Raw genomic sequence first — 15,061 nt, forward strand, 5'->3', positions numbered from 1 at the left:
CAAAAGGTGGCATGGGCACGAATAGCCCGTAAGTGGTGGCCCTTTTGAGCCATTACCAGTATCAACAGCTGATACTGGAGATCTGTGGAGGTGCGACTGCACCCTGCGTGACGGGAGATGTCTCCAATTAACTGTGTTCTCGTTTTTAGCGCTGATGATGAGTTTTGAAAAATACTTTCAATATTTATTTTCTCTGATAATACTGGTCATCATAAAACATAAGACTGAATTGCAGAAGGCTTATTGCAAGTCGGGATGAGAACTCCCAGAACCCCCAGCCAGGTATAAATGTTTGCACTAAGATTTGTACCAGAGCTAAGACGGGTAAGCTATGAGAGGATAGGCTAGTGGAATAAACCTCACAGCACTAGAGTAAAGACGAAACGAAGAGGATATAATCGCGACATACAAGATACCGAGGGGCAATAGGTATGGTGGATAAGGACAGTCTGCTCAAATTAAGGGAAAGTAGGACAAGAGAACACGGCTGGAAGTTGGAAACGCAATTAAGTTAGCCGAAGGAATATAAAGAAATACGCTGAAGGAGAAAGTTGTGAAATGTGCTACTGGGCGCCACAGCCCAGTGTGGGGCTCAGTAGCACATCCCAGGCCACACCTGTCACACCTGCCTTGCTTGCCTTCAGGTGGCTCGACTTGCCACGTCTTTTTGCCCTTCACACCTGCGTCTTGCTTACCCCCCCCCCCCCTGCTGCTTCACATGTGCGTCAGCTGTCTTCTGTTGACTCGACATCTGGCTCTCAGCTGCCCCATATCTGCCTCTTATCCTTTACCCTACTTGCCTACAATTAGCCTCATACACCAGGTGTGGTTTCTTTTCCCATGTGCCTGACAGGTGACCTTCCCTCACTACCTGCCTATTGCCTGGCCCATTAGAGGGGCAGGGAGTGAGGTAGAGCGTGGTGCTGGCTCACTCACACTTTGCACCACACCAACTTATATAATGAGTGGCTGTTCAAACCTGAGTATTTACGGGCTATTCATGCCCGTGCCACCTCTTGGGTGGCTTAATCTTTATCAATCAATCAATCAATCAAACCTGAGCACACGGGAGACATCTCCCATCACGCAGGGTGCAGTCGCACCTCCACAGATCTCAGTATCAGCTCTTGATACTGGTAATGGCTCAAAAGGGCTACCACTTACGGGCTATTCATGCCCGTGCCACCTTTTGGGTGGCTTAATCTTAGTCTTAGTCTCTTAAAACTGAGCATAATGTACTCGCCTAGTTGTGCTTGCGGGGTTTCAGCTTTGGCTCTTTGGTCCCGCCTCTCAACTGTCAGTCAACTGGTGTACAGATTCCTGAGCCTACTGGGCTCCATCATATCTACATTTGAAACTATGTATGGAGTCAGCCTCCACCACGTCACTTCCTAGTGCATTCCATTTGTTAACTACTCTGACACTGAAAAAATTCTTTCTAATGTCTCTGTGGCTCATTTGGGTACCAAGTTTCCACCTGTGTGTCTAGCACGGGTGGAACACGAAAGAAAAAGAGTTTGTCTTTGTCCACCCTGTCAATTCCCCTGAGAATTTTTGTAGGTGGTTATCATGTCTCCCCTTACTCTTCTGTCTTCCAGGGACGTGAGTTTCAGCTCCCTTAGCCTTTCCTCGTAGCTCATACCTCTCAGTTCCGGGACGAGTCTGGTGGCATACCGCTGAATCTTCTCTAACTTTGTCTTGTGTTTAACTAGATATGGACTCCAGGCTGGAGCTGCGCGCGCGCGTGTGTGTGTGTGTGTGTGTGTGTGTGTGTGTGTGTACTCACCTAGTTGTACTCACCTAGTTGTGTTTGCGGGGGTTGAGCTCTGGCTCTTTGGTCCCGCCTCTCAACCGTCAATCAACAGGTGTACAGATTCCTGAGCCTAATGGGCTCTGTCATATCTACACTTGAAACTGTGTATGGAGTCAGCCTCCACCACATCACTTCCTAATGCATTCCATTTGTCAACCACTCTGACACTAAAAAAGTTCTTTCTAATATCTCTGTGGCTCATTTGGGCACTCAGTTTCCACCTGTGTCCCCTAGTACGTGTGCCCCTTGTGTTAAATAGACTGTCTTTATCTACCTGTGTGTGTGTGTGTGTGTGTGTGTGTGTGTGTGTGTGTGTGTGTGTGTGTGTGTGTGTGTGTGTGTGTGTCCCCTCACCGTAATCTCCCCCTAGCGGCCCACGAGAGAGCACTCCCTCCACAACAGGTGACCACTTATCCCTAATGCGCAAATCCTCGTTGCCGCCTCTTAAATTTGATCTTAAATTGTTGTAGCCTAGTGTTCAGAGCCTCGGCCTTGTTGTTCTCCTCTACAGCTTGACCAGTCCTCTATACCTGTGTACGAGTAGGGAATGCGTCGATTGTGAGCAGTAGGTATGAATGCGTATGTGTTATTTGTTGCGTAAACGATGACACGAGTTGGGGGGGTGGGTGAGGGAGGGCGTATGTGGGGAGGGATCACTGGTAAACATTACCCTGAAGCTTCGTGTTAAGGGATCAGTCCATGGAGGGGTTTGTATCTCTCCCCCCACCCCCACCCTCTCTCTCTCTCGGTCTCTCTCTCTCTCTCTCTCTCTCTCTCTCTCTCTCTCTCTCTCTCTCTCTCTCTCTCTCTCTCTCTCTCTCTCTCTCTCTCTCTCTCTCTCTCTCTCTCTCACACACACACACTCTAGAAACAAGAAAAAATTAGTTGATATGTTCACTACGTATTAGATACTGATAGAAGCAGATGAAGTGGAAAGAAATACAGAAGTCTTTTTTTTCAAATGATAGAAAGCAGGAGGGTCACACGTGTAAATTGGAAACACAAATGAAGTCAATGGTCACTGATAGAACCCATCCTGTTTCTACCAGTAACTTTAGAAGGGAATGGCTCTTGCCTGTCAAGGTTTAAAGTTGATACAAGAATTATAAGACATGAACAAGTTGGAGAAAGGACAAAATGAAGCTCTGAGAATAATGTTAGGATTTCCAAGAAACGCTGATTGAGATAATGAGGATGAAAATGAGCTTAGAGTATTGGGGGGTAGAATTACTGAGATAAATGTAGAGTGTGATTAGACTAATAGGGGGGGGGGGGTAGAAATAGCCTAAGCTACTCTATCCCTTTGAGATGTATTTCTTGCTTATCTCAATAAACATACTTGAACTTGAATTAGACTAATGAGAGGCGGGGAGCAAGTGAATTATTGAACAAATCCACAAGGATTTGTTCAATAATTGATGCATCACGTTAGTGTGCAGCAATTCAATAATTTTGTTCAATAATTTTGAACAAAATTCAATAATTTTGTTCATTTGATGTATCACGTTAGTGTGATCTCTGTGTGTGAAAATGAATTATTCCTCTCAGTTTAAAAGGTGGGAAGAAATGAACAATTCATTTTAAAGAGAGGATATATTAGAACTTTATGTTCTAATGTTACAAAATATGTCTTGAAAGAAAGTCTTGTATTTGCCTAAAATCAATTAACACCGCCACGGGAGGAATGTAACTTAGTAATTATTCCCCCTGCAAAAGAAGAGGAGTATGTGTGAGAATACATACTCTGCAGATTCAGGAGAGACCTCTCGGACGTAGGTTCGAATCCTCATCACGGTCCTTGTGGATTTGTTCAGTATGTGTGAGAAGCCTCGTAGCCTGGTGGATAGCGCGCAGGACTCGTAATTCTGTGGCGCGGGTTCGATTCCCGCACGAGGCAGAAACAAACGGGCAAAGTTTCTTTCACCCTGAATGCCCCTGTTACCTAGCAGTAAATAGGTACCTGGGAGTTAGTCAGCTGTCACGGGCTGCTTCCTGGGGGTGGAGGCCTGGTCGAGGACCGGGCCGCGGGGACACTAAAAGCCCCGAAATCATCTCAAGATAACCTCAAGATAGGACAGCTGAGGGCAATATATGATTATGTGATTAACAAAATACATACAGAAAACACTGCACGTTTCTTGTGATGGTTCAGTAGCTGAGGATGGAAAAGCAGGATGTGGTGTCTTGACCTGGGTAAATACTGGTTCGGTAACTGGGTTGACGATTAGTGGGACCAATTACAGTGAGAGGGTGTGCTAGATGGAGCTGCGATTGTGTTTTGATAAGAATAATGGAAGGTGTAGTGAGGGAACTGGTGGTGGTCGTGACCACCACCAGTTAATAATAAGGTATTATTAATATGTTATTCGATTGTCTAATCGAATATTAATAAGGTAATAAGAACATAATGAAGGTATCTGCAGAAGGCATATTGGTCCATACGAGGCAGCTCCTACTTATATCCACTCAATCTCATTCATATATATGTCTAACCTACCCTTGAAACAATCAAGGGATCCTACTTCTATTATGTTACGCAGTAATTGGTTCCACAAATCGACAACCCTGTTACCAAACCAATATTTACCCAGGTCTTTCATAAACAATAATCAACTCTTAAAAATTAAGTAATCTTTGCAGATGAAGGTGCAGGAATCCTTTTTAAACAATATGTTTATTGAACACAACTAGTGTTGCCTGATTCAACAATGTGGTGTTTGGTATTCTACATGTTTATAATGCCTGTTACAATCCCTGTCGGGGAAAAGAAAGCCGTACGTGACTTGTCAAGGGGCGAGTCTACTTGACTAACAGAGGTTGCCACGAGTATCCCCACTCTCCCATAACCTGATCTGTCAAGCGGGGTATAAAACCACTGGCAACAGTTGCAGCGTTATCTATTGATACTGGTGATGGCTCAAAAGGGCCACCACTTACGAGCTATTCATGCCCGTGCCACCTTTTGGGTGGCTTCATCTTCATCTTAAACACATTCACAAGGGAGACATCTCCCGTCATGCAGGGTGCAGTCGCGCCTCCACAGATCTCCAGTATCAGCTCTTGACACTGGTAATGGCTCAAAAGGGCCACCACTTACGGGCTATTCATGCCCGTGCCACCTCTTGGGTTGCTTAATCTTCATCAATCTGCAGCGTTACACGGGAGACATCTCCCGTCACGCAGGGTGCAGTCGCACCTCCACAGATCTCCAGTATCATCTATTGATACTGGAAATGGCTCAAAACGGCCACCACTTATGGGCTATTCATGCCCGTGCCACTTTTTGGGTGGCTTAATCTTCTCTCTCTCTCTCTCTTGCAGCGTTCCCTCAGTGATGGTAATATCCTCCCATTCTTATCCTTCTCCATTTTGGAATAATTAAAAGAAACTGTTTTAGTTACACTGCGCGAGTCTCTTGTTGAAGTGAGTCTTCGAGTTGAAGTATGTTTATTGAGATAAGAAAGAAATACATCTCAAAGGGATAGAGTAGCTTAGGCTATTTCTACCCCCCTTTCTACCCCAAGTGTGTCTTCACTGGTACCAAACATTAAGTGTGGTGGGTGGAGAGGTTTGGGCCAGGCAGGGTAGGGGCTGGAGGCCCTGGCGGCGGCCTGGTCCTGTCAAAACAAGAGACCAACCAGCACCTGGCGGGAGCGTGACCAACATGTGTGTGGCCGCCACACAACTGGGACCCAAGAGACGGAGCCTAACCCTATGTTTCCGTATCATGATGCATGAATAAGTCTGCATTTTCCTTCATGTTAACGCAATGTCTGATGACTCTCTTGACAAAGACATTACATTTGTTTGTTGTTTAATCATTAGCACCCACGGGATGAGTATGGGGTGCATAATAAATGAATTACATCATTCATGTTGTAAGAAATTTGAATTGTTGTGAAGGAAGATTGAGTTATCCGCTTCTTTAATAAATACACCATATTTGAGAGACGTCCTAACCCCCCAAATAGACCTATTGGAAAAGTATTGAAATTGAAACAAGTTTATTGAGGTAAAATACACACAAAGGGATGAGGTAGCTGAAGCTATTCTCACCCCGTTCAGTACATCGTGTTAATACATACATAGATACACATCACAAACAATAAACATATTACCCAACATTCTGAGAGATAAACATCAACATTTTCTCTTTTACACAAGTAAGGAAAAGTATTTTGTGTGCGGTGTGCAGTACTCAGGGAGTGGACGTGTGTCCCCCCAGCACGGGTGACGTCCCCTCCTCCTCCTCCCCCCCCCCCCTTTACCCAAACCCCTGATCTGCGTCCTAACATACTTCTCTGCCCCTCCCCCCACCACCTGGCCCACAGCCACACCTGATCACGTGCTGACCGGTATATCGGCCTCACACCCGCCTGTATACCTGGCCTACACCTGCCTGTCTGCCCCCCTGACGCGTCACTCCTTGCTCGGAATAATGGCGACAGATGTGGGATTGCTTGCGGACTGTGTCCTGGTGTGTGATAAAGATTAGAATATACAGTTCGTGGACACATGAGTGGTCATACCAGGGGCCTGCGCTGCGCGTCAGTCTTATCTTGATGTTCACAGTTATTTGTTTCTGCGACGAGGACGACGCAGGCCAACACGGCGCCGACGCGTGTCTGGCGTCTGTGTGTGTGTATGGATAGTGACGTCACTGTTGACTCTGTTATCCTCGAGTAGACGCGCCATCATTTCCATGAAACAGGTCAGCCATATTATGTTACATCACCTGTAATCGGAAGGATATCGGTAATTAAGCATCGCTTTAACTTAATGATCCAGTCTGGTGCTGTTGTGTCTACAGGGAGCGTCCTTAGAGCAAATCCATTACCATGAGAAGCCACACCCCCTCAGAACACCTGGGATAGTTATCCAGATATTTGTCATGGTCAGAAAGCATATTACGGCTCCTGTATTAGTGAACTGGCAAGTTTGCTTGCCAGTTTCTATTGCTTCTTGCCTCATTGCTTGACATAGCTAAGTGACAGGCAAGATGGTGGCAGCGGTCTAATTAATAAGTTCTCTGTGTAACATTTCCTTGGAAAGTTACCATTGGTTCAGGTTGTAATCATCCGTGGTACATCATATTTCAGTTCCTGTTACATTGCATCTAAATTACCAATATTTCAATAACTAGTATCACCAAGTTTTACCTCAATAAAGTGTTACCAAGTGCAACCAGTAGGAAATGTTACTCAGTAATGTTACTCAGTGGCACAGAAAAAATAGATATTATTGCACTTACCGAAACGTGGATGAATGTAGAAAATAGAGAACTATTAGCTGAATATCAAATATATGGATTTAAACTATTTCACACAGATAGATATATTAGACGAGGAGGTGGAGTAGCCATATATGTTAGGGACAATTTGAAATGTAGTCTCAAAGAGGGAATCAAAACAGAGCCACACTCAGAAACTATTTGGATTGAATTAAACGAAAAAGCTAATAATATTATAATAGGAGTAATATATAGGCCACCAAATTTAGACAGAATGGAAGCAAAGCATCTATGGGATGAAATATCTAGAGCATCTAGATCTAACAGTATTTATGTCATGGGTGACTTTAATTTTAGCGGAATAAACTGGTTGAACAAAACAGGGAATAGTGAAGCAGAAGATTTTCTAGAATTAATTGACGATTGCTTTCTTACGCAACACATTAAGGAACCAACACGGGAAAATAATATTTTAGATTTAGTGTTAACTAACAGGGAAACGCAAATTAATGACATCGAAATAGGGAGTGAGCTAGGGAGCAGTGATCACAAAGAAATCAGATTTAGCATAGAATGGAATAGACCAGTAGGAGAAAATTCTGTTAAAGTGCCAGATTTTCGAAAAGCTGATTTTAATAGCCTAAGAAATTTTTTGGGTCAAATTGATTGGAAAGGCTTGGGTATGGGGTGTGGGCCGGTCTTGGAGCGAGACATGAACCCAGCGATAGGTGACTTAAATGGGGATTTCGATGTGGATTCAATATATAACTTATTTAAGAATATTCTAAACAAAGCACAGGAACGTAGTATACCATACAAATTGAATAGATCGTATACTAATGACCCAAAGTGGATAACAAAGAATTTGAAGAACCTTATAGGTAAAAAGAGAGCTTGGTACAAAAGGATTAAAAATGGGGAGGTCACTTTAGAACAGGAATTCGTACAACTGGTTAGAAATGTTAAAAAAGAGATAAGGAAAGCAAAAAGAAACTATGAAGTTCGCATAGCAGGGCAAGCAAAGACAAATCCTAAAGGGTTTTTTCAGTTATATCGTACTAAGACTAGGGAAAGGATAGGTCCATTAAAAACTGAGACAGGTCAAATAACAGATAGTGATGAAGAGATGAGTAGTATTTTTAATAAATATTTTGTATCTGTATTTACTAAAGAGGAACTTAACAATATGCCTTCAGCCGAACAAGTCTATGTGGGTGGGGACGAGGACAGGTTGACGAGTTTAGCAGTTACCAGGGAGGATGTTCTTAAACAAATAGTAAAACTCAAACCAAACAAATCCCCAGGGCCGGATGAAGTGTTTGCTAGGGTGCTTAAAGAATGCAAAGAGGAGCTTTGTGACCCACTGTCAACCATATTTAATAAATCAATAGAGTCAGGCAGAGTGCCAGAGTTTTGGAAAGTTGCTAATGTGATACCAGTTTTTAAGAAAGGAGATAGATCACTTGCGTCTAACTATCGACCAATTAGCCTAACGTCTATTGTGGGAAAGTTACTCGAATCTATAATAGCAAATAAAATTCGTCTTCATCTTGAAAAACATAAATTAATAATTGAGTCGCAACATGGTTTTATAAATGGCCGTTCATGTTTAACAAATTTGTTATCTTTTTATTCTAGCATTGTTGAGGCAGTTGATAGTGGTAAGGATTGCGATGTTGTATACCTTGACTTTAGCAAAGCTTTTGATACAGTGCCACATGAAAGACTGATTAAAAAAATAGAGTCTCATGGTATTGGGGGTGCTATATTAAGCTGGATTAGGGCATGGCTATACCAAAGGAAACAGAGAGTTAGTATAAATGGAATCAAGTCAGAGTGGGAAAATGTTGTAAGTGGAGTGCCTCAAGGCTCTGTCCTGGGACCTCTGTTGTTTATAATATATATAAATGATTTAGATTCAGGTTTGAGTAGCAACATTTGCAAATTTGCCGATGATACGAAAATCGGTAGGGAAATTAATTCGGAGGAGGACTCACTATCACTTCAAGTTGATCTAGATAGGGTTTTGAAATGGTCAAAGGATTGGCAGATGCAGTTTAATGCTGATAAATGTAAAGTTCTGAGGTTAGGTAATGATGATAGAGTTACAAGATACGAGCTAGATGGTGTTGTGATTGCGAAGTCGGATTGCGAAAGGGATCTGGGAGTTATGATTAGTAAGAATTTAAAACAAAAGGATCAATGCATAAATGTTCGTAATAAGGCAAATCGGACACTTGGATTTATTAATCGCAGCGTTAGTAACAAGACACCTGGTGTGGTTCTCAAGCTATATCTTGCTCTAGTTAGGCCCCATTTAGATTATGCAGTTCAGTTTTGGTCGCCATATTATAGAATGGATATAAATTCACTTGAACGTGTCCAGCGTAGGATGACTAAGTTAATTCCCCAAATTAGAAATCTTTCATATGAAGAAAGATTAACAAAGCTTAAGTTGCATTCACTGGAAAGGCGAAGAGTTAGGGGTGACATGATAGAGGTTTACAAGTGGATGAATGGACATAACCGGGGGGATATTAATAGGGTATTAAAAGTATCAACACAGGACAGAACACGAAACAATGGATATAAATTGGATAAGTTTAGATTTAGGAAAGACTTGGGTAAATACTGGTTCAGTAACAGGGTTGTTGATTTGTGGAACCAATTGCCGCGTAACATTGTGGAGGTGGGGTCCCTCGATCGTTTCAAGCACGGGTTGGACAAGTATATGAGTGGGATTGGGTGGTTATAGAATAGGAGCTGCCTCGTATGGGCCAATAGGCCTTCTGCAGTTACCTTTGTTCTTATGTTCTTATGTTCTTATGTATTAATCATAAACAAATCCACAAGGGCCGTGACGCGGATTCGAACCTGCGTCCGAGAGCATCCCAGACGCTGCCTTAATCGACTGAGCAACGACATGATTGATTGATTCATGAAGATTAAGCCACCCAAAAGGTGGCACGAGCATGAATAGCCCGTAAGTGGTGGCCCTTTTGAACCATTACCAGTATCAAGAGCTGATACTGGAGATCTGTGGAGGTGCGACTGCACCCTGCGTGACGGGAGATGTCTCCCGCTACGAAATGGTCAAACGTAGGGTAATATTACCTAGTGTTACAGAGGGAGCTGGTATGTGTGACAAGAGAAGAGATAAGCTCACTTCCATGAGTGTCTCAGATAATAATCTAAGTCATATGGCTCATCTTTGTCATTCTACAGTAATGTCTTGTAACGTTGGGCACTACCAGATAAAGAACAATAAGAACAAGGTAACTGCAGAAGGCCTATTGGCCCATACGAGGCAGCTTCTATCTATAACCACCCAATCCTACTCATAAACATGTCCAACCCGCGCTTGAAACAATCGAGGGACCCCACCTCCACCACGTTACTCTGTAATTAGTTCCACAAATCAACAACCCTGTTACCGAACCAGCATTTACCCAAGTCTTTCCTAAATGGACACATTGTGAATTGTGAAATGACGTTAGACTATCCTACGAGATGGGGATTTCTTATCATTTCATAGTTTTACATAGATTGATAAAGATTAAGTCACCCAAGAGGTGGCACGGGCATGAATAGCCCGTAAAGTTCCACATACACTATAACCCCCTTGTATAGTGTAGGCTACCTGCATCAATGACCAGGCGCCTAAATATGGTAATTAAAAAACTCAATGTAAAATGCCTATTGTAAATCTTGGTCTTTTTCCTGCTGGAATTTCCTTGTTTTTTTCCTTATATAGTGGAATGATGTAGGATGTAGTGGAGTCATGAAGGAATGTTGTTGTGTGTGGTGTTAAACCCTCTATCAGCGGGCTGTAAGGGTTGACTTCCGCTCAGGCAACCCATAGTAATAAATATTTCCGGCAACAGTGCTGATTTGTCCATCACTTCCTGGCGATATCTAGTAGATATCTTCATCACGGGACATTATACGTTCGTTTTTTCGTTTTTATTGCATTCTTCAAGTTCAAGTTTATTGAGATAAACTACATATTAAAATGATTGAGTAGCTTAGGCTGTTTCTTCCCGCGTCCGTTTCAGGTCCCTCAAGGGGCTCACAAGTCCATACAGTAGACAAATAATAATAATTTACATTGCACATTAGAGTAGTCATTACATAGTACTTTTTACAAGCTACATTGCTAGACTTGACACTCTTGGGGCAGTGTTTGTACCGCCTAAGAAGCCTCTTCACAGGGTGTCTGACCGGGTCCAGGCTAACTTATCTCCTAAGATAGTCATTCACCTTTGACTGCCTGAAACTAAATCATTGTGACCTGAAGTCAGTATTCGTGAAGGCTCTCTCTCACCTTGCAAGATTGTCAGTGGGACCATGGTCCAGTACCGGCCGTGACGAGGTCAAGGACTCAACCCTTCTCGTGAGCTGTCAACTGCAGAACATTTTCACCCTCAACTGTCGTAGTTTGGTCGGCGCCATTTTATGTCATAGTTTAGTCTCGGTGAGTCAGTGTTTGGCCTTGAGGACGTGAATGAAGGTAAGTATGCCAGGAGCGGGTGCCGGGTGCCGCCTTGCTAAGGGTTCTTACCAAGGGCGCGAGCCTCAACCCTGACACGTGTTCTGGGCCGCAGTCACCACCACAACAATATTTCCTCTTCCCTCTAACTTTTATCCATTTAAACGCGATTTTTTTCGCTCGCTCAATACTCTTAAGTTACATTGCTTTATCTTTTCCTTCTTAAAATGTTGGTGAACAGGTGCATGGGGGGGAATTATTTACGTATGTGTGTGTGGTTATCAAAGTGCAGGTACAGGATGAGAGCGCTCGTACGGACGAACGCACGCGCGCGTTCAGATATACGTACGCACGTACGCACGCGCACACACACACACACACACACACACACACACACACACACACACACACACACACACACACACACACACACACACACACACACACACACACACACACACAAATAGGTCCTTGCAGCCGAGCGAGCAGCATTCATGGGTCGTAGTTCTAAGGGCCCGGGGTCGATTCCCGATCGAGGTAGCAACAAATGGGTACAGATTCTTTCGCCTGTTGTTGTTGTTTTTAGATTTAACTACTTAAAACGAAATGTTCATGTAGCACGGGCTATGGTGAGCCCGTAAGGGTTCTTTCACCTGATGCCCCCTGTTTACATAATAGTTAATAGGTGCACGTGAGTTAGGCAGTTGCTACGGGCTGCATCCTGGGGATGTGTGTATCTGCTAGAGAAGTAGTAGTAGTAGATATGTAGTAGTAGATATGTAGTAGTAGATATGAGAGAAAATAGCTCGGGAGTCACTTCGACAACTGACAGTTAGGAAAGCTGCTTCAAGAGAGAGAGACAGCTTGATTGATTGATTGAAGAATAAGCCACCCAAGAGGTGGCACGGGCATGAATAGCCCGTAAGTGGGTGGCCCTTTTGAGCCATTACCAGTATCAAGAGCTGATACTGGAGATCTGTGGAGGTGCGACTGCACCCTGCGTGACGGGAGATGTCTCCCGTGGCTTATTCACGGGTAAATACCGCTTATATATAGGCTGATAAGAGCTTATACAATGAATGAAATGCCCTATGAGAAAAAGCAGGAGTGGTGTTAGGGCAGCATTCTTGGTGTGAGCGTGCATATGTTGTGGTGGTGGGCAGGATGAGTAGTGACGCCACACACATACACACCTTGGCAAGTGATCTTACAGAGCCACACACAGACAGGCCAGGCTGAGTCAGCGGTGTATGGTCCACGCACGTGCCCGAGACACACACACACACACACACACACACACACACACACACACACACACACACACACACACACACACACACACACACACACACACACACACACTATAGTGACACTCAGTTATGATGTCTAGGCAGGCGCAGCTGGCTGGCACTCACCGTTATTTTGTTTTAACATGCGTAACTAGCTGCATGATACGCAAATTTATGGTATAGCTGACTAGCTGACAAGAAATGTAAATTAGTTTAAAAATCATTAGGGTCCGGGAACTGTAGCTATTATGTGACTGTAAGCCTTTGTCTGGTCCTGGGGATTTGTTTGACTTTAAGTTTTGTGTTTAATAACTTTGTTGTGTTTAATAACTTTGTTATGAAACATACATAATGACGAAACCATTTAACTTGCATTGACCACCTACATAGAGTTCTTGAGGGGTTTGATAAAATACAAAGTTCTTTAGTAAATACAGAAGCATTTCCTTGTCGTTCACAGCTACATGACCTGTCCTTTTTTTTCAAAGGACCAGCCTTCTCTTTAGACTTTGGTATCTCTGGAAGAATCCTTTGTTGTCTGTTTTTGCCAGCAAGATGCACTTGAATGAGTTTAATCCGCATCCCAACCCAGTGTTATGCCCCAGATCTTGAAGACTCCCGTCAGGTCCCAGAGACAACCCCCCCCCCCCCCCCGCCTCCCGTTCAAGTATGTTTATTGAGACAAGAACAAAATACATCTCAAAGGGATAGAGTAGGAAATGTATATGTTTATCTGTCAGAATGTTTGGTAATATGTTTATTGTTTGTGATGTGTGTCTATGTATGTATTAACACCATGTACTGAACGGGGTGAGAATAGCTTGAGCTACCTCATCCCTTTGTGTGTATTTTACCTCAATAAACTTATTTCAATTTCAATTTCAAGGGATAGAGTAGCTTAGGCTATTTCCCCCCCCCCTCTCATGTCTTAAGGTCTACCCACCTTACCCTTCCCAAGTCATTTTTCAGTATCACATAATTTGCTTTACGGAAATCTAATGCCCATACCAATTCTCCTTTTCAACATTTCAATTCTTAGTTAAGTCAAATTTTCTTATGATCACTCTTCTTTAACATTTTTATTTCTGTGATTTACTAGTCGTTCTCTGTTGGCCAGAGTCAAGTCTTAAATTATGGATCTCCTCGAGTTGGTTCCATAATGAAAATTGTTTAAGGCAAAATGCTTTACGGAAATCTGATTAACTTAAGGGTGTTCAGCGAAGGTTGACAAAGTTAGTGCTATAAATTAGAAACGTCCCATATGAAGAGAGATTGACAAATCTTAATTGATATTCCCTATCAAGAGGAAGAGTTAGGGACGACACTAGTGACACTCACATGGGAAATAGACTTACAGGTTCCGGAAGATGAGAGGAAATGTCAGCACTGTGGAGAAATGCCAGACAGACCACTGGAACATTATCTAACACAGTGCATAGTTACAAACCCATTAAGATTTCAACTTACATTCAACAGAGCAGAAGTTGTTGTTAAACACGTGGGACAAAATCTTACAGAAGCGACCATACGAGTCATAAATACTCATACTCCGCCCAAGTAAAACAGAAACAAGCAACACTTAGTGGGCCAGCCAGAGGCTTAGGGCCCACGCAGGAATATCCCTGAAAAAAACTCTCTTTTGCCTATTTATTGCCTTCGTCTCCTTCCCTCATCTCCCACAGCCCCGCTCCTGTGCCAGGTAAGTCCTCTACGGGCTCACCATAGCCCGTGCTACTTAGATTTTTTCTTCGGGGTCGGGGTCTTCTGAGTAGTTGAATCTAAAACAACATTACCTTATCACAATCGACTTGATAATGGTCCAGGACGGACCGAAACGTCGTCGTCGCTTCACTTTCTAGTGTGTGGTCTGGTCAGGTTATCTTGAGATGGTTTCGGGCTTAGCGTCCCTGCGGTCCGGTCTTCGACCAGGCCTCCTTTTTGTTACACCCCCCCCCCAGGAAGCAGCCCATAGCAGCTATCTAACTCCCAGGTACTTATTTACTGCTAGGTAACAAGGGCATCAGAGTGAAAGATACGCCAATTTGTCTCCGCCTCCACCGGGGATCGAACCCAGAACCTCAGGACTACGAATCCGAAGCGCTGTCCACCCAGCTGTCAGGCGCCCATATGGTGGCTGATAGAACACAAAACTATTTACATAAATTGGGTAAGTTTATATTAAAAAAAGACCTGAGTAAATTCTGATTTGGAAACGGGGGTAACATAATAGACTTGGGATC

The 15,061-nt window shown here is 43.4% G+C and overlaps 1 protein-coding gene across 1 annotated transcript in view; it reads left to right on the forward strand.

Annotated features, from left to right (window-relative positions):
• Positions 1-15,061, forward strand: part of LOC123760356 (SIN3-HDAC complex-associated factor) — a 130,247-nt gene that overhangs the window by 98,303 nt on the left and 16,883 nt on the right. The window lies entirely within an intron of this gene.

Source organism: Procambarus clarkii, chromosome 39, assembly GCF_040958095.1.
Source record: "Procambarus clarkii isolate CNS0578487 chromosome 39, FALCON_Pclarkii_2.0, whole genome shotgun sequence".
Taxonomy (NCBI): Eukaryota; Metazoa; Arthropoda; class Malacostraca; order Decapoda; family Cambaridae; genus Procambarus; species Procambarus clarkii.